Below are 21,452 nucleotides of genomic sequence, written 5' to 3'. Positions count from 1 at the left end.
AAATAAATTTGTTTTATATATTTTATATACTAAACACCTTTTGCACATATTTATTATATACAGATATATATCAATTAATTTGCGTATCAAGATTTCACATATTCATGCATTTTGTTATTACTTCTTGAGCTATGGCGATTATTTAGTCATGTTGGAGAGCTTATTATTATATTTATTCACTTGGCACTTTCTATTTAGCACTTTCTTTGTCTAATTTTATACAAAGTTATACAAGCACATTTGGCGCTCAGATTCCAGTTCCGTTAATTGCATTTGTTTTTGTGTATCAGATCACCACTGATACATTTTTTACTGGTTGAGCTGACACCCATGTCATTGGGAGTGCTTGATATATGACAGTTTTATATAAATAGTAAAATAAGATATACACAGAGGGGAACCATGACAAGAAGTCTCTATATTAGATTGGCACTGTAATCTTTATTTGCACATTTACTAAGAACTGATTGTTCTGCCGTAGTTAGTTCCTTGGTGGTAACTTCCCGCCAAGGAACTAACTACGGCAGAACAATCAGTTATTAGTAATGGACTCACTTTTATTCCTACGTGTCTCCCTGACAAGTTCCAGTGGAAGATTGATAACTTCAAATTACACAGATCCTTAAAACTCAAAGAATATTTTGGATAAAATCCCGTAGAAATGGCAAGACCATCGATACCTATTGAAATACAGAAATTGGGGCATAAGTCTAAAATTGACCCTATGTCATACAACTCTTCTATCAAAACATATTGCAGAATGCTGGACAGGTCAATGGATGTAAAACAGGGATGGTTTCATCATAACCTTACGATTAAGGAAAAAACAGCTCTTATTGCATTAAGTAAATGGGTAGACATCATTATCCGGGAAGCGGACAAGGGCAGTTCAATTGTCGTTTGGGACATTTCTGATTACAAAGCTGAATGTCTGCACCTGTTGTCTGACACGTCCACATACAGTCCATTGGATAGGGACCCTACAAGTATGTACAAAAAAGCTTTGGACGCTATCCTTGAAGATGATCTGCCGTCAGGTACTATATCTAAGGATATTTTTGACAAATTGTTGGTTGAATTCCCTGTAATTTCTATTTTTTATGTAATACCTAAGATTCACAAAGATACACAGAGGGCCCCTGGCAGACCTATAGTCTTGGCCAGGGGGTCTCTGTGCGAGCCTGTCTCCATATTTCTGGACACATATCTGCAAAGTTGTGTGCAACATACCAAGACGCACTTCAAAGACTCCAGTTCTTTGTGGAAAAATTGTTGGATATGGGACCAGTACCAGATAATATGTTGTTAATCACTCTAGACATGTCTAGCTTGTACTCCTGTATCCCGCAGAAAGCGGGTGTACATGCAGTGAAAAGATTGATACTGGGTAACCCTAAGTATGAGGGCCCAGATATTGATCTGTTTTTGAAACTTCTGCAGTTTACGTTGGAACACAATTACTTTTTGTTTGATGGTCATTTTTACAATCAATCCACAGGTTGTGCCATGGGATCTGCTGTGGCACCCTCTCTGGCGAATTCATATATGTGGGAGGTGGAATGTGATTTGTTTTTCAGTCAAACAGTGGTTTCAGACAATATTTTTTTATACTACAGATATATTGATGACCTCATCATCTTCTGGACAGGTTCAGAAGGTTGTTTTGATTCTTTGATTGAGGCACATAATAATTCCAGCAGCCCCATAAAATTAACCACCACTAAAAGCACCACTGAGATCCATTTTTTGGATATTAAAATAGAGGTTGAGAATAATGTGTTGCATTCTTCACTTTATACAAATCCAACAGACAGGAACACCCTGCTTAAGTATCAGAGCTTTCATCCAACCTCTATAGTGAGGGGGCTCCTATACTCTCAATTTTGAGAGTGTGCAGAGTCAATAGTAACCCAGAGGAAAGAAAACGACAATTAAACATCATGGTCGAGAAATTCTTACAGAGGGGATATCCACTAAAGCTATTGAGAGAGGACAAAAACAAAGCCCTACAGATCAACAGGGAAGATCTCTTACAGCCAAGGATGCGTAAAAATATGGACAAGGTGGTCCCGGGGGTTAACCAGTATAACTTGGCTAGTAATCGTATGAGCAAGGTGGCAAAAAAACTCTGGTCGCTGGTATCCACAGACCCTGAGTTGCCTTTGCTTAATACTTCTAGAATTATGCGAAATTACACTAGAAGTAAAAGCATAAGAGATTGGCTTATAAAAATGGATATTACAGGATCTAAAACAGAACCTAAAGACTCTACTGGTTTTTTGCAACATAGAAAGGACTGTTTTAGGTGCCTTGGGTGGACCACATGCAACTATTTAGTTGCGGGTGAATATATTGCACATCCGTATACAGGCAAAATATTCAAAATTCAGTGGAATCTGTCTTGTACATCCAGGTTTGTTATTTACATTCTGTCTTGCCCATGTGGGTTGCACTACATGGGCAAGACAGAACATCAGTTTAAAGAAAGGATGGCCCAGCATAGGTCGGTCATTAGGGCAGCCTTATTGAGCGGTCAGAGCGAGCAATCGGTGGCTCGCCACTTTGCCAAATTTAAACAAGGCATGGCGACATTAAGATACCACATTGTTTATCATATCCCCGTTTCCATTAGGGGGGGTAACAGATCCAAGAAGCTCTTACTGAGAGAATTAAGATGGATTCACCGTTTAGATACTGTGATACCTAGGGGCCTTAATGAATCCCTGTGCCTCCATAAGTTTTTGTGAAGTTGTCTTTTTTGGCCTCTCGACTTCTACAATTATACATAGCTGTATGGTTTTGGTTAATTAATAACTCCCCTTTTTTTGAATAATTTCTTTCTAGTATCAGTATAGATGTTCTATAATAAGCGGTTGATGGTAATATTATTTATTTTTGCCTGGAGTGGTGATTAATAAGTGGAAAACATTTATTGGTCATGGGTACTGCAATACAGTATAGAGTCATGGTAGTTATGAATATTACAACTAATAATAATTTTTTGTGATGGCAGGACATACCTAATGATATATTATGAATATGTATGACTTTGTTGGATTTTTTTATATATAACATTTTTTCAATAATATTGGATGTCATGAATATATGAATAGATTATTACTATAACACTATTATACACTGTTCCAATTTTTTCATAAAAAAATTATTTTATACACAATGGGCCTGATTCAGAGCTGCTCGTAAGCGGCCGCTCGTTCGCACTGAGCGATGTTCGCACAACTGCACATGCGTACGGTTTGTAATACGCATGCGCGAACCAGTCAGTGCGGCCGAAAATCGTTTGTTCGCTAAATAGCGAATGCCTGCTATTTTGAGTGACAGGAGGAGGCGTATGTGGGTGGTAACAGGGGAAGGTGCTTGAAAACGGGGAGTGGAGATCAGAATGCAGGCATGCTTAAAGGTCAAAACGGGCGTTTTAAGGGAGTGTATAATTAATACAGCAGCATCACTGACCACGTCACTTGGTTTTTTTAAAGTCAGAACTGCTCACAAAATAGCGGCTGAAAAAACCAACCACAAGAATAGCGAGCAGTTCATACGCTGTACGATGTACTCGATTAATCTAATAAATAGCGGACATGACGTATGGTGCGAGCGGCAAGGGGGCGTATTTTTCTAAATTTCGACCGCAAGTTTTGCTCGCTCGTTCAGACTTAGAGGCGTGAACAGACCGCAAAGTGCGAACGGTTAATTTGAATAGCCACCCCTTTTTTTAAAACGAACGACCGCAAATAGCGAGCGGCTCTGAATGAGGTCCTATGTTGGCACTTATCTGCAGCTTTGTTCCTGAGATTTTCTCAGGTCTTAATGCATTTTCGGTTTTTATCCACAAGATGGCGATATTTGCTGTTATAATAGCCACTTGCACATTTTTCGTTTTTATAATGTGTCATTTTATTGTATTTGTGTGATTAATAAAGACACTAGTGGTCTGTTCTTATTAATGTTTTTTTTTAAATGTTTTACTTATTTATGCACTCCTTGTTTTGTTAACAGTGTCCCCCAGCCAGATGACATCACTTCGGGGTCTCGGATGCTGCCACCGGAAGTGGATAGTCAGAGCGCCGGTGGACTGCAGGGGGTGACACCACGATGGGCACTGTAAGGTATTTAAAGTCACTGTTTGTGTATATTTGCTATTGTGTGTGTTCCTGAGGAAGAGGGCGAACCCCAAAACGTAGAATAAAAGACACCTTTTTTCACTGCTGTGCAAGTCTCCAGAGTGCCACTGATGTGCTGTCGTTTACATTGGCGGAGTGATCTCCATCTCTGGGGGCACCCAGACCAAGATATAGACCTTTATTGTGGTCCGCAGAGTGCTGGGCTTTCGATGTATCATATATATATATATATATATATATTTGCTGTATATATATATATATATATGCTGTATATATATAGTAAATAAAGAGTCAGCACATCCTTGTAATCCATAGAAAAATATAATAATCCAATATGCACAGCAAGGCAATGTCAAGGTATAGAGGCTTATAGGGGCTTGCGAATGAATGAGATATATAGCAGCAAATTAGCATAAATGTGGCAGCAAGTCATCATAAGAAATACTCATCACAAGTCCTCCCTCCAGTGTGTAGTGCCCGACAGCCGTTTCGGTGTCAATCCGACACCTTCATCAAGGGCATAGATATGCCCTTGATGAAGGTGTCGGATTGACACCGAAACATTTATGCTAATTTGCTGCTATATATCTCATTCATTCGCAAGCCCCTCTAAGCCTATATAGCTTGACATTGCCTTGCTGTGCATATTGGATTATTATATTTTGCTATGGATTACAAGGATGTTGCTGACTCTTTATTTACTGTGTAACATATTATGTGTTTGCACTCCGTATTTTTACACTTTTTGAAGTGTGTGCTGCTGGTCTCATGTGTACTGCTATATATATATATATATATATATATATATATATATATATGCTGTATATATACATGCTGCTTTGCTCGCATGGATGTCTGTTATTGCTCAGAGGAACTAATTTTACAGAGAAGACAGTAGTGGCATCTACTATGGTGATGTATATTTTATATTGTAGAAATTGATCACAAAATGTCTTTGTAAACAATATTTTCAGATTTGTCTTCAGGGATTAACACAAAAAGATGCTTGGGGCTATTAACTCGTGATCAAGCCACTAAACCTACAGTAACACTGAAAGGTTGCAAGTAACATGAGCAGCGACTCTATGATACAGTATGTAGTATTTGTCTTTGTGCACCATCTACTGGATTGATATGTATACTTCATGAGTCAAGATGAGCTGCCTGATTGGTGCTTAATATAGAGTTGGATTTTCATGCTAAATAGATATTGAGATATAAATATCTATGCATTTATATTAGTGATGAGCGGGTTTGGATTAGTTCAGATTTTCCTGCCAAATTTGGATTTTTCCCGCCAAAATTCTGGTCTCAGAAAGAGGCAAAATGTCATCTTTCATGGGCAAACATCATCATTCCATTTTGTCCAGGAATGATGATGTTTGTCCATGAAAGATGAAGTTTTTCTTCTTTCTGAGACCCGATTTTTGGCAGGAAAAAAACAAATTTGGCGAGAAAATATGAACTAATCCGAACCCACTCATCTCTAATTTATATATGCATTCATATATAACTGTTTGCATCCAGGGTGTGCAAAATATGTACACATATATATATATATATATATATATATATATATACAGTATATATATATATATTAAAAAAAAGCGTGCTTAGATTAACATTCCAAAGATCAATCTTAATAAATAGTTCATATATTCATATAATGTTTACATAAACACTAAGATATATAATACATCTAGTACTTAGGGCCTGATTCAGACCCACTATGTATAGCAACAGAATTATACAAAACCTTGTGCCAATCAACAAAGTTCTATAGGCTTGCTGAACCAAATTATTTATGTATTTTGGTTGAACGTTCCAAGCTAGAGTATAATGAGAGACACATTATAAATGCAAGAAGAGCAAAACAGGTGTTGATGTTATGAGATGAATTAGGTGAAGTCCTGATTTGAATGGTAACATGGAACCAGTGGAGTGACATGCCTAATTGTCCGATTGGATAATGATTGAGTGTTATACAGGCAAATCGATCTGTTTGACATTTACTTTTTTCAGTTTATGTCAGTGGAGGAGCGCTGGATAGTTATATACTTAATATTTTTCATGTTCTTGTGATACGTGATTATCACGTTAATATTGAGCTACACCCCTGGGTTTGGAGAGCAGGAGATTACATATTGGTTACATTGTTGACCTGTCTGCTGCTACCTGCAGGTGATCTGTTAACTAGGGGTGTGCACCGGCCACTTTTCGTGTTTTGTGTTTTGGTTTTGGATCTGGATCTTTCTTCGTGTATTCTTAGAATGTACAGTTCTTTGCTGTGCTTTTGCCAGCTTAACTCATTTGATTTTTGTAGCGGGAGGAGGGCTTCCATCGTCATGTGAAGCTGAACCACTAGTCATGAACATAGGGAAAGACCTTAGCCGTTCCTTGCCACTCCGTGTCGTAAATGGCATATTGGCAAGTTTACGTTCCTCCTCAGATGATTTAAATGTTTTTTTTAAGGTAATTTTCCTGAACTTTGTCATTTGGGATTTTATATGCCCTCTACTATGACATTGGGCATTGGCAGACGACGTTGATGGCATTTTATCGTCTATGTCATGACTAGTGGCAGCAGCTTCAGCACTAGGAGGAAGTGGTTCTTGATCTTTCCCTATTTTATTTTTATCTGACAAATTTTTGTCCTCCATTTATGTCATATTGATATATACGTGCGGCTAAGGCGCACACAAACACAGAAAAGAAGAATTTTTTTTTTTTTGGAGTGTACTTTGGGGGTTACACCACCCTTTACAGGACGAGCCAGCCGGACCTTTACTTATGACACAGGCACATGCTTGGCGCTGCTACTTTGTTGATGCACGTGCAGCTACTGCGCACACAATTCACAAACACAGAAAAAAGTATGGTATGTCCAGCTTTAAGTCAAAGGAGGCTGCTCTAAGTGAAGAACTCACAAATCAGTCTCATCACCACTGTACAACATTATTAGGGCTCATTCATATACAGTAAGTACAATAAAGTGTTGAACACTGCCTGAAGATGCCACCAAGTGCTGTGAAATGCACTGCAGTTTTCTGTGAGATTTAAATTTTTCTTGTATGATTTATTTTTATGCCTGATTTTTAACTTGTGATACTATGTTTTATAATTATTTTTTAATTATTTGTATTTTTAATTATATCTCTAACCATTGTTTTCTATTAATAGTTACTGTACAATAGTGAAAATTATTTTGTTATTTTTAAATTATGTATACCCATGACAATTGTTATTTGTATTATGACACCATTAATCTAACTAATAAATCATTTTAAAAGTTTTGTTGGGTCACCCCTTATTTGCCAATTACAGCCCATACTGTATTTCTTAGTTGAGTAAGAGGGTGTTTGACCACTTATTTCTTAAGTACTGACACTACCTTTGACAGTCTTATATTGTTCAACTCCCATTTATGGAGATTAAGGGACAAGTTTTACAAAACAGATGTGTCACAAAGAAGTTCAGATCTATAAACAGGGGTGTATCTAGGGATCCAAGTGCCCCTGGCAAGGTAATGGCCTGCGCCCCCCTCCCCCATGATTTCAAGAAGTTCCCCCAGTAGTAATCCCATCTATTCAGTGCCCCCAGTAGTAGTCCTCTCTATGCAGTGCCCCCAGTAGTAGTCCCCTCTATGTAGTGCCCCCAGTAGTAGTCCATCCTAGTCAGTGCCCCCAATAGGAGTCAATCCTATGCAGTGCCCCCAGTAGTAGTCCCCTTATGCATTGCCTCCAGTAGTACTACCCACTATACAGTGCCCCCAGTAGCGGCCATCCCCTCCAAAATGTGCCCCCAGTAGCGGCCCCCTATGCAGTGCCCCCAGTAGCGGCCACCCCCCCTTAATGTACCCCCAGTAGTGGGCTCCCCCATACAGTGCCCCCAGTAGCGGCCATCCCCCCCAAAATGTGCCCCCAGTAGCGGCCCCCTATGCAGTGCCCCCAGTAGTGGCCACCCCCCCTTAATGTACCCCCAGTAGCGGGCTCCCCCATACAGTGCCCCCAGTAGCGGCCATCCCCCCCAAAATGTGCCCCCAGTAGCAGCCCCCTATGCAGTGCCCCCAGTAGCGGCCACCCCCCCTTAATGTACCCCCAGTAGTGGGCTCCCCCATACAGTGCCCCCAGTAGCAGCCATCCCCCCCAAAATGTGCCCCCAGTAGCGGCCCCCTATGCAGTGCCCCCAGTAGTGGCCACCCCCCCTTAATGTACCCCCAGTAGCGGGCTCCCCCATACAGTGCCCCCAGTAGCAGCCATCCCCCATAAAGTGCCTCTAGTAGCCACCCCCACTGCTGTACCAGAAAATTAAACACACACACAGGGAAAAAATGCAACTTACCATATCCCCGCTTCTGCCGATGTCTGCCGCTGTCCACTCCTCTGGGTCCACTCTCGCTCTGCACTATGGGAGGGAGAGATGTCATGACGTCTCTCCCATTACCCGCTGAGGGGGGGTGGAAGGAGGAGCTCATGAGTGAGCTCCAGTCGGCTTCCTCCGTGGATGCAGCAGCCAATGAGAGTCTGTCTGACTCTCATGGGCTGGCTGCTATAACAAACACACAGCTGCTGCTCTCACTGCGGTCTGCCCTACACTTGTGGAGCCGGGGAACTAGCGGGGCTAGTTTAAGTCCCTGGGGTAGTCCACCCATTGGCTGCTGGTGGCACTGCTGGACGGCGGACCCCCCTTTGGCCGGCACCCCTGGCGAGTGCCATCCTGGCCAATGGGTAGATACACCCCTGTCTATAAACTACCGTCTCAGTGCAGAGATAGTTTCCTGTCTTCAACTCATGCGCAATATATACTGCAGTGTAGTTAAGTAGCCTTGTGAAAAACAATTGTAAGTGCAGCTCACTTCAAAAACACATACACAGGACTAGCCCGGCTTGCCGATTGCTTGCTTGTGTCTAACCCTGTAATAAAAAGAAATGCAAACACTTATTTGTCTATATTGAGACATGAGGCCTGTGTATTAAAAAGGTGAATTTCACTATTAATAAATGTAAAAATGGAAATAAAATGAAATAAAAGTAAAAGTATAAATAATACAGAACTTTATGTTTAAAGGAGAGAGCAAACAAGTCATTTCAAATGAGAGCCGAAGTCCCGGCATCAGCCAGTGACATCATCACCCGGCTGGCAGGTTATATCAACAGCTGGAACTGGAGTGCACCATCCCAGCAGCAGCGAGTGAGTGAAATGACCTGCCACCATGCCTTGGATGCCAGGAGGTAAGAGAAGGACAGATAGTGTTAAGGACCCCATACACGGTGTGATAAAGCAGCCGATCCAACAGATTGGATCAATATTGCTGCTATATCGCATCATGTATGGGCAAGATATTGGCCAGAGCGCGCTCCGGTGGGGTCGTACATCTACCCTATCGCACCATGTGTGGGGACCGCCCGATATGTCGGGTGTCAGATCCCCCGTCATGTCGCACGGTGCATATAGGTTAGTTAGAACCTCCATGAATCGGCTCCATTGTTTCATTCATCTGCCGCTGTGCCAGACTGAAGGACTCTTCACCTACCCACAAGAGGTCTAAAAACATTATTTACTGTGAATACATTTGTTTTTAAACATGAAGTGCTGATTTAATTAATTATTTATTTATTTATACTTTACATCATTTCGTAGATTACAGCTAATTAGGGGTGAGCGGGTTCGGATTTCAGAAATCCGAACCCCCCCGAGCCCCCCCGGTCCGAGGCCGATCCGAGTCAGGCTCGACTTTTCCTGCCTGACTCGGATCTGAAATCGAGGCAAAACGTCATCATCCCACCTTCCGGGTCTCGCGGCTTTTGGATTCTATATAAGGTACCTGCGCCGTCACCATTTTCTCACTCGGCTGTGGACAGTGAAGAGGGAGGGTGGGAGTTAGGGCTGGCTGGGCTGTATAGTATAGTGTAGTGTAGTGCTGTGCTGCGCTGTGCTGCTGTTGTCCATAGGGGCTGTGTCCACTCCTCCAAAGTCCATAGGGGCTGGCTGTGTTGTGCTGTGCTGCTGTTGTCCATAGGGGCTGTGTCCATTCCTCCAAAGTCAATAGGGGCTGGCTGAGCTGTGTTGTGCAGTCAGTTGTCCATAGGGGCTGTGTCCACTCCAAAGTCCTGTGCAGTGTCCCAGTCCTAAAGGGGTGCTGAGTGTTGTCCAGGGGGTGCTCTGTCCATCAGGGGTGCTCCCCCCAAGTGCAAAAAAAAGAATCTGTGTTTGTGAATTGTGTGTGCAGTAGCCGCACGTGCATCAACAAAGTAGCGCCAAGCGTGCGCCTGTGTCATAAGTAAAGGGCCGGCTGGCTCATCCGTTAAAGGGTGCTGTAACACTCAAAGTGCACTCCAAATAATATATTTTTTTTTCTGTGTTTTTGAATTGTGTGCGCAGTAGCTGCACGTGCATTAACAAAGTATTGCCAAGTGTGCGCCTGTGTCATAAGTAAAGGGCCGGCTGGCTCATCCGTTAAAGGGTGCTGTAACCCCCAAAGTGCACTCCAAAAAATATTATGTTTTTTCTGTGTTTGTGAATTGTGTGCACTGTACGAGCATCCTCAAAGCAGCAGCGCCAAGCGTGCATCTGTCTGTTAAAGGGTGGTGTAACCCCCAAAGTGCGCTCCACAAAAAATAAAATAATCTTTTTTTTTCTGTGTTTTTGTGCAAAATGTATGCACAGTAGCACACCTGCATCCTCAATGCAGCAGCGCCAAGTGTTTGTCTGTCTGTTAAAAGGTGGTGTAACCCCCAAAGTGCGCTCCACAAAAAATCAAAAAATATTTTTTTTCTGTCTTTGTAAATTGTGTGGGCTGTAGCCACACCTGCATCCTCAAAGCAGCACCACCAAGCGTGCGTCTGTCTGTTAAAAGGTGGTGTAACCCCCAAAGTGCGCTCCACAAAAAATAAAAAATTCTTCTTTTTTTTCTCTTTGTGAATTGTGTGCACTGTAGCTGCACGTGCATCAACAAAGGAGCAGCGCCAAGTGTGTGCCTGTGTCCCATAAGTACAGAGCTGGCTGGCTCATTTCTTAAAGGGTGGTGTAACCCACAAAGTGCACTAGTCTCCAACAATAATAAAAAATTATTTTCTGTGTTTGTGTGCGCCTTAGCCGCACGTATATATCAATATAACATAAATGGTGGACCAAACTTTCTCTGATAAAAATAAAATAGGGAAAGATCAAGAACCACTTCCTCCTAGTGCTGAAGCTGCTGCCACTAGTCATGACATAGACGATAACATGCCATCAACGTCGTCTGTCAAGGCCGATGCCCAATGTCATAGTAGAGGGCACATACAATCCCAAATGACAAAGTTCAGGAAAATGACCTTAAAAAAAAACATTTAAATCATCTGAGGAGAAACATAAACTTGCCAATATGCCATTTACGACACGGATGTGGCAAGGAACGGCTAAGGTCTTTCCCTATGTTCATGACTAGTGGTTCAGCTTCACATGACGATGGAAGCCCTCATCCCGCTAAAAAAATCAAATGAGTGAAGCCGGCAAAAGTGCAGCAAAGAACAGTGCGTTCTAAGAAGATATCACAAATCCCCAAGGAGAGTCCAAGTGTGGAGGTGGTTGTGATGCCTGACCTTCCCAACACTGGACGGGAAGAGGTGGCTCTTTCCACCTTTTGCTCGACCTCTGCAAGTCCTGAAAGGAGCACCCACATCCACTTGCTGATGTGCAAATTGAAGATGTCACTGTTGAAGTACAACAGGATGAGGATACCGGTGTAGCTGGCGCTGAGGAGGAAGTTGACGAGGAGAATTCTGACGGTGATGTGGTTTGTTTAAATCAGGCTCCGGGGGAGACAGTTGTTGTCCGTGGGATGAAAAAGCCCATCACGGTCATGCCTGGGCAGAAGACCAAACATTCCACTTCTTTGGTCTGGCAATATTTCTATCCAAATCCGGACAACAACTGTCTTGCCATATGTACCATATGTAAAGGTGAAATAAGTAGGAGTAGGGATGTGAACCACCTAGGAACATCCTCCCTTATACATCACCTGCAGCGCGTTCATAAAAAGTTACTGTCAAGTTCAGAAACTTTGGCTAAGACCATAAGCAGTCCAGGGACACCTAAATCCCTTCGTCCTGTTGTATCCAAGTGCCTGCAAACCACACCGTCAACTCCCTCCTCGTCAATTTCCTCCTTAGTCAGGATCGGAAGTAATCCTGCAGGCCGTGTCACAGGCATGACTGACTCTCCTATCCGGGATTCCTCCAGAGGATCCTGCATTGCTATGCCTACTGCTGCTGCTGCTGCTGTTGCTGCTGGGAGTCGTTCATCATCCCAGAGAGGAAGTAGGAACACCACTACTTTTACTAAATAATTGACCTCCAGCAGTCCTTAGCGAGGAGGATGAAGTACAACAGCAGTCATCCTGAAGCAAAACGTATCACTGAGGCCTTGATTGCTATGTTGGTGTTAGATGTGCATCCGGTATCCGCCATTAGTGCAGTGGGATTTAGACAATTGATGGAGGTAGTGTCCCTGGTTCCAAATCCCATCTAGATTCCACTTCACTAGGCAGGCGATACCGAGACTGTACAGAAACGTCAGAAAAAGTGTCCTCAGTGTCCTGAAAAATGCGGTAGTACCCAATGTCCACTTAACCACGGACATGTGGACAAGTGGAACAGGGCAGACTAAGGACTATATGACTGTGACAGCCCACTAGGTAGATGTATCACCTTTTGCAGCAACAACAGCAGCATCACCAGTAGCAGCATCTCAGAAACACCAGCTCGTTCCAAGGCAGGCTATGCTGTGTATCACCAGTTTCAGTAAGAGGCACACCGCCAAGAAACTGAGGGAAATCATCGCCCAGTGGCTTACCCCAGTTAGACTCTCCTGGGGATTTGTGATATCTGACAACACCACCAATATTGTGTGGGCATTACATCTGGGCAAATTCCAGCACATCCCATGTTTTGCTCACACAATAAATTTGGTGGTGCAGAATTTTCTCCAAAGCGACAGGGGCGTGCAGGAGATGCTTTGGGTGGCCCGAAAAATTTCTGTCCACTTTCGCCATTCAGCGACTGCGTGCCGAAGACTGGAGCACCAGCAAACACTCTTGAACCTGCCCCGCCATCACCTGAAGCAAGAGGTTGTGACACGGTGGAACTCAACCCTCTATATGCTTCAGAGGATGGAGGAGTGGCAAATATACATCCACCTATGACATAGGCAAAGGAGGGGGTATGCACCTGACTCAAGCACAGTGGAGAATGATTTCCATGTTGTGCAAGGTTCTCCAGCCCTTCGAACTTGCCGCACGTGAAGTCAGTTCAGACACTGCCAGCTTGAGTCAGGTCATTCCCCTCATCAGGCTTTTGCAGAAGCAGCTGGAGAAAGTGAAGGAGGAGCTAAGACGGAGCGATTCCTCTCGGCATGTGGGACTTGTGGATGAAGCCCTTCATTCGCTTTGCCAGGATTCTAGGGTGGTCAATCTGTTGAAATCAGACCACTACATTTTGGCCACCGTGCTCAATCCTAGGTTTAAACCCTATGTGGTGTCTCTCTTTCCGGCTGACACAAGCCTGCAGAGGTGCAAAGACCTGCTGGTGAAAACAATGTCAGCTGAAGCGGAACGTGACACGTCAACAGCTCCTTCTTCATTTTCTCCCGCAACTGGGGCTGTCAGGAAAAAACTTAGGTATCCTAAGCAACCCGCTGACAGTGACGCAGGGCAGGCAGGACCAAGTTTGGACATCTGGTCCGGACTGAAGGACCTGGCAACAATTTCTGACATGTCTACTGTCACTGCATATGATACTGTCACCATTGACAGAATGGTGGAGGATTACATCGGTGACAGCATCCAAGTAGGCATGTCAGACAGTCCGTACCTGTACTGGCAGGAAAAAGAGGCAGTTTGGAGGCCCCTGTCCAAACTGGCTCTATTTTACCTGAGTTGCCCCCCCTCCGAAAGAGTGTTTAGTGCAGCCGGGAACCTTGTCAGCGAAAGGCGTAGGAGGTTGCTTCCACAAGATGTGGAGAAGATGATGTTCATAAAAATGAATTATCAACTCTTCCATGGAGACCAGCCTCCAGAACGTACAGAGGGACCTGTGGTGGTGGATTCCAGCGGGGACGAATTAATACTCTGTGAGGATGAGGATGTACACAACCCTGAAGAGGGTGAGGAATCGGTGGATGAGGACAACATCTTGCCTCCGTAGAGCCAGTTTGTTCAGGGACAGATTAATTGCCAGCTTGTAATGTGGGGGGCCCAAACGAACCAATAATTTCAGCCACAGTTGTGTGGCAGACCCTGGCACTGAAATTATTGGTTTGTTAAAGTGTGCATGTCCTGTTTATACAACATTAGGGTGGGTGGGAGGGCCCAAGGACAATTCCATCTTGCACCTCTTTTTTTTCTTTGCATTATGTACTGTTTGGGGCCTAGTTTTTCAAACTGCCATCCTGTCTGCCACTGCAGTGTCACTCCTAGATGGGCAACGTGTTTGTGCCGCCCACTTGTGTCGCTTAGCATAGTCATCCAGCTATCTCGATGCAACCTTTTGGACTTAAAAACACTATTGTGAGGTTTGAGGTGTTCAGAATAGAATGGAAATGAGTGGAAATTAAGGTTATGAGGTTAATAATAGCATAGGAGCAGAAAAACCCACACATTCTGTGATATTAGCTGTTTATATGCTTTTTTTTAAAAAAATACAGATCCAAAACACAAAACCCAGAACTCAAAACACGGAAGGGTGGTTTTGGCAAAACCAATCCAGATCCAAAACATGAAGAAAGATCCAGATCCAAAACCAAAACACAAAAAGTGGCCGGTGCACACCCCTACCGCTAATACACCTGTGTTTTTAAACATAGAGTGCTGCATTATTTATGCTTTTATTTCATTTTATTTCCATGTATACATTTCTTAATAATGCAAATAGCTTTTTAAATAATCTGTCCTCCTATCACAATATAGACAAATAAGGGTTAGTATTTCTTTTTATCACTATGTCCATCTATTTATATTGAGCTGCTATTCATATATTAGCATGGAATATTTAATTACTTTTGTGTCTGACCCTCACAGATACACAGACTAAAGATCCTTCTTTTCAACCCTTTCCACCCACTACAACCACATACAACTCTTTCCAATGTAACTATTTCAGCACAGTTACAGCCAACAACCTTCTCCATGCATTCTCCTATTTAAAATGGAACCTAAAATCAAGAGGGTTGGACTTATATGTGGTCTAAAACAGGAAAGATCCAACATTTCCTGAAAATTATGTTGTGCCTCATTTGAGAACTGAAATTGGTGGTGGGAACTGAGCCGGGGCTTGGTTCAACTTGGTACACCAAAATTCAGTTCTGTCAGATTGCTCTGAACAGCTCATCTGTAATCTTAACTGACGCCACTGGCATTCCCTGAATGTGCATGTGGTCTGTGATTCTAGCATGTGTTTAATGAGTGTTGTCTCCAGCTCTACTGGGTTGTGTAATGATGCTTATATCCTCAAGCAGTCAATCCTATTTATTATGTATGAAAAAATGCTACGGTATTGCTCCTGGGTTTGTAAATAGCAAACATAACTTGTGTCATGGGACTTATTTGCTATGCTTCACTTGTGATACTTCTGCATTTGTGTATTCAACATGTTATAATTTGTTTGTATTTTCAAGTGATTTAAGATATGGTTGTTACTCCTGGCAACTAGATGCAGAAGCATCACCAGGTCTGGTGACACCCGGTGCACTCTCTGACTATCCTTGTTTGCAGGTGGCGTTACCTAAGAAAAAGGGGCATGGTCTCCAGGGAGATCCTGATGACTTCACTCCGGGGGCAGCCAAGCATCGCCAGAGCTGCTGTGCTGCCCCCAGAGACTGGGCTGTCAGCACTGTCAGCTCCTCTTCTTTGACAGGAGCCGGTTCCTGCAGGAAAATGTCACACTGCAGTACCTAGCTCCTGTCACTGCAGAGGAGCCGGCATTTTAGTGTCACTCCCTCCAAGAATGACACCCAGGTGTGGCCTGCACCCACCTCATGACGCCACTGACTATATGAATTGTGGAACATATTTTGCAATATTGAACACCAAGATTTAATGCCTTCAAAAACGTAGTGATCTATACATGTGTGTGTTTGTGTATGTCTGTCCTCATCATAAAGTGGAGAGTGAGTCAGATAAAGCTGTAAGTGACAACTACATACAAATGGTAATTAAACTAAATGGTTGTATTTATTGGGAACAGCATGTCAGACCCTCCATGCTGCCTTTAATAAGTTATTATCAGGCAAATCAATGAATAACTGAAGGCAAAGTATGTCTGAGGTGAATTAAACTATAAGGATGGGGGTTTGTCCTCTTTTTAGTCACATAAAGGTAGCGTATAGGTTATTAAGGGGTGTGGTACCAGAGAAATGTATTGTATTGCTCTGTTGGGCCTAGGGCTCTTAGTCTGCTGGATATTCCCAATGGAAGTTCTTTGATAGACTGATGTGAAGTAATATTGTTGCCATATAGTGCTTTTCTAATTCTTTGGCTCTTGCTGTTCTTTATGTTAACTCATCTCTGTTTTTACTTTAACTCTTCCGTCTTTACTTTTATCTTCCTGATGCCCCATCCCCATCTTGTTCCTCCTCTGTCTACTTCATGGTGTCTTCCATGGTCTGTTTGCTGGGGATTTGGCTGGTGCAGCTTTGGGGTTGTCTCAGGCTTCTCCAGCCATGCAGTTTGTTTTCCTCTATCCTGATTCCCATCACTATACCCTAATGTGTTGGCACCACATAGGGCTTTGTGGGGGAAGGGCCATTTGCACAAGTGTTTTTATGATTTGCTTGTGGAGTCTGGTGTTGCTCCTCCTCCTCCCACACCTATGGTTCATGCGCTGCACTTTCTTCTTGATCTCAGTGCATTCATGGAACTATGGCCCTGATTCAGGTCCGTTCGCAAGGCTGCATTTGCGTGCAGCCTGCTGATGTTTGCAATCTGCGCATGCGTACAAGACGCAGTGCACATGCGTGAACCAGTCAATGAGATCGGGAAGCGTTTGCAGCCTGTACACAGATGCACCTCAAGCATGAGTGACAGGATGTACCATTTGTGGGTAGTAACAGGGGGTGGTCAATGGTAATGGGGGTGTGGTGGTGCGAACACAGGCATGTCTGTGTGTCTGAATGCCGTTTCAGGGGAGTGCATAATTAAGATGCATCATCAGCGTACATGTCACATGGCTGAATTACACACAACAGCACTCACAGTCTCACAGTGCTTGTGGTAGGGTATGGTCAGCCACAAGTGCTGTGTATGGGTCCGATGTTACTTGATGTTACCAGTTGTTTAATACACTTAATGGAGATGACGTATGTTACTAAGGGAAAGAGGGCATCTTGTGAAAGGCTGGTGGGCATCTAAATTCATACCACAATCGGATGGCAAAAAATAATGGATATGGTAATGTCTTGCTAGCGATTATGGGATTTGCATACTTTGGATACGGACCGCTGTGTGTGAATGCAGCCTTGCAAATGGGTCTGAGCGAGGCCCTTACATAAGAAACATTTAGATTGATGGTGATAAATCCAGTTCAGAATCCTCACAGTCTAGCATTAAGCAATGCTTATGTTATGTGTGTCAAACTCCTTGATCGAGATATCTCTTTAAGGTATATCAATTGATAGTCAGAGAAAATAACACTGAGACCAGACTCCATCAGTGCAAAAGCATCTCTGTGTACTATTCAAAAGGTACACATGTCTTATAACGTTTCTTACAAAAGAAGGTTGTTCCGAATAAATGTATCATGCATAGTATCATTAATTACAAGCATCTATTGTTTTACAAGGTTAGTAAAAGGGAGTCTTGGTATGGGAGTGTATGGGAGACACAAGCATAGCAGTTTAGAATACAACCCCATTCATAAGCTTATCTTGTTAGACACCATCTGGTAAGCTCAAGGTCTACTGAAACTCAAAGACTAGCAAAATTATTTTCTACTGTTCTGCAATTTAAAGTTGTAACAAATTGGAGTCTCATGTGTCTCATGTGGATTTGCTAATATCAGATTGATTCAAATTGTTCCTATATTTTATCATAACTGTGTCTTGGAATTATACATTTCTGCCACAATAAGTTATAATTTACTAAAAGAGCGGTACCACCTTGTTTAATTTGGTTGTTTGTTCCCAGTGAATTTATGCCTGCTATGGTCTCTGTCACTGGGTTGCTATCTTCCTTTATCTCGGCCATTTGGTTTCACCCCCTTTAATAGCTGCACAGAAGATCCACTTGGATGGCCCACTTCATCAGAGTTTTGCTCTTCGAATCCGTCTGCCCCTCTCACAGCTCCAGCTATAGTCTTTGTACTGTGCATAGACATGATGTGGGTGCTCTCATTATCCCTTCTCCTTCTTTGCCTGTCACTCAGCCTTCTTTGGCCCATCTTCTGGATGTCCCTATGCCTTCAAATTCTAAAGGAGGATTCTTCCAGCATTGAAGTTCTGGATTTTTATGACAATGAATTTTGTCATAAAAAAGTTGATGAGGCAAAGAAGGAGTTTAAGGACTTGGAGGTGTGTCTAGAAGCCTCTAATACTTTATGTTCATTAGCTGATGGCATAACTCAGAGAAGGTCTTATGGAACTCATATTCTTTTTAAAGAATTATCTGAAGCAGGAAAATCTCAAAAACAGAAAAGTTTTTTTTAGAATGGGTGAGACAAGAGTTAGTTTGAAGGGTGAGGGGAAGATGCCAGTGGAAAGTGATTAATTGAGGAGGTGATGAAGTTGGGGAAAGGGAACAAAGGAGGCAAGAGGGGATGGGATCCAGGGGGCAGATGGATGGGAAAGGATAAGAGAAGGGAATGGACTCTGGGCCTGATTCAAAGCGACTCGCAAAAAGTGAGCGCTCACTCTGAATCAGGGCATGTGGTTTTTTTTTTGTTGCGGCCTCTTGGCCACTCGCATAGCTGTGGGTTACCACCCACAGCTTATGCGAGCGGCCAGCCATGATGATGGTCGTGGTGGTCAAGACCATCGCGACCATCGGGCTTGCAATGAGACCCTTGCGGTAGGGTCTCATTGCCACAAGCCCCAGTGGACTTCCTGCACTATTAGAGCAGGAAGTCCACCTGCTGACATCACTTGTGATGTCAGTAGGGCTGCCCACAAATGGAGGCATTCCTGCAGGAACGCCTCCGTTTGCTCAGCCACCCCCCCATCCCACCTTCCAAATGGGGCAGCTGTCAATCAACATCGACAGCTGCCCCTTTTGGATGCGAGTGCTGGAGCGAGTGCTTTTAGCGCTTGCTCCGGGGCTCATGTACCACCAGTGCGCACTCCGTGTGTGCACAGTGGGCCACCATCGACCCGCTTGCGAGCGCATAGTGCTTGTGAGCGGGTCTGAATCAGGCCCTCTGTCTACTGTGGTGGGGCAGAAGGAACACAAGGGTAGGTGGCTAGGCTTGGTACAAGGTTGGCAGAAGAATGATGAGAGGAGATATCATAACAGATGGAACCAATTTTGGAGGTGAAAATATAGGCAAAGTCAGTGGCAGTGAGGGAGGGGTGGAGGGAGTGGGTGGAGGAGTGTATTAAATGTGGCAAAGAGGTGATGGGGGTTAGAGGACCGAGAAGAGATGAGAGACTTGAAAATAAATTGCTTGGCAAGAGAGAGGACAGAGAAGCAGGAGGAGAGGATGAACTTGAAGTGGAAGAAGTCAGCTAAGGAACAAGAGTTTCTCCAGTGGTGTTCAATGGTGTGTGTGCATTTTTGAATGAACTGGGGAAATTTAGTGTGCCAAGGTTGGGTGCTTGGAGCTGCAAAGTGAGACAGGAGAAGTGGGTGCAACAAAGTTGAGCACAAAGGTGTGTGTGTGAGGTTGTAGAAGGAGGTCATCTGGTTGGGGCAAGTAAGGGTGAATAGAGGGGCAAGAAGATTTGGTACTGTACATATCTCATAGCAGTGTTTCATAACAGAAATCCAAACACAGGATTAAAATGATTTATTAGTATATTTTTGCCTGGGGCAAAGTAGTGTGATGTTCTGAATTTGTTGTGGAACTGGGGTGGTAATAGGAGCAGACACTGAAGCAGGTTTAAAAGTAAATGTGGAGTTTTTAATGAGTGGCTAAACAGACATGAATGTGGTAAAACAGAAAGTCCGGGTATAGCACTAAAGTGCACTTAGGAGCTGTAGTGAGGCAAATAGGGAAAAGTCCAGTTAGTGACAGGCAATAGAAAATGTCCAGGTAGTGGCAGACAAGGGGAACTGTCCAGGTGATGACTGATTAATAAAGAGTGCTGACTGAGGAAGAAATATCCAGCAGAGTGTCTGTGGAGGCAATGTGCATGGTGAACAGCAGGACTCAGGTACTCAGACAGGGGAAAGGTAATTTAGGATGCAGGGTAGTCCAGCGGGGTCCGGAGCAGACAAGCAGGCAGGCAGGTAGCATTTCACAGGAAACAGGTGGTGAGCACAGGGAACTCTCTCTCAGCTATGCTGAGAAACGCGTTGTACTGGCAATGAAGTGAGGCTCGGAACCTCCCTAAATGCCAAGTGCCATGCCATGACTGGCCAGAGAGAGCATGTGACAAACCAGGATTGGGTGAGCAAATCACATGGCCGGAGGCAAGACACCGCGCCCATGCCAAATGGAACGGAAGCACTGCCAGGCCTCACCAGCCCAACGTGACAGCATGCCCACGTAGAGCCCCGCACAGCCAATGCCCCTTGCCACACACCAGCACCACCGCCAGAGTAACCTCACAGGTAATACCCATCGACCACCATGTCATGAAACCCTGGTCGTGACAAGTAGCTGTTGTGTCACACTTGTCGTAATGGATTCCATTACTGAGGGGCTGAAAATTGTGGTCCCGGGTTAAGGAAGAAATCAGGGGCGAGAGGCCTGGATGTTCGTTCTCCCCATCCACAAGCATTGGATGTTGACAAGACCTGACCATGAGTGCGGAGTCTAACCTGCCGGGAGGTGTTCACCAGTGACCCCCTCCAAGTGGGATATGGGCTTCAGCTGCACTGGCAGGCAGGTCACGGTCCCTTGGTCAGGGATCTGATGTGAGTGGGAATGGAGAAAGACACACCGCTATGGCCACTGGTAGTATAATCCTGAAGTGGTACTGTGGGAGACCAGAGAAAGAGAATCCACTGATTAGTAGGTTGTGCAGCTAACACTGGAGGAAAGTGAGAATATGCTGCTGACACGAGGAGAATGAGAATATGCTGCAGACACTGAAGGAGAATGAGGATCCGTACTTGTACGCTATTGTGCAAACCGAGTACATAGCATGCGAATCCAGACACACCGGACAGTGGTTCAGTGT

This window comes from Taudactylus pleione, unplaced genomic scaffold (assembly GCF_031769625.1).
Source record: "Taudactylus pleione unplaced genomic scaffold, aTauple2 ptg000318l, whole genome shotgun sequence".
Lineage (NCBI taxonomy): Eukaryota > Metazoa > Chordata > Amphibia > Anura > Myobatrachidae > Taudactylus > Taudactylus pleione.
This window is presented reverse-complemented; position numbering follows the sequence as displayed.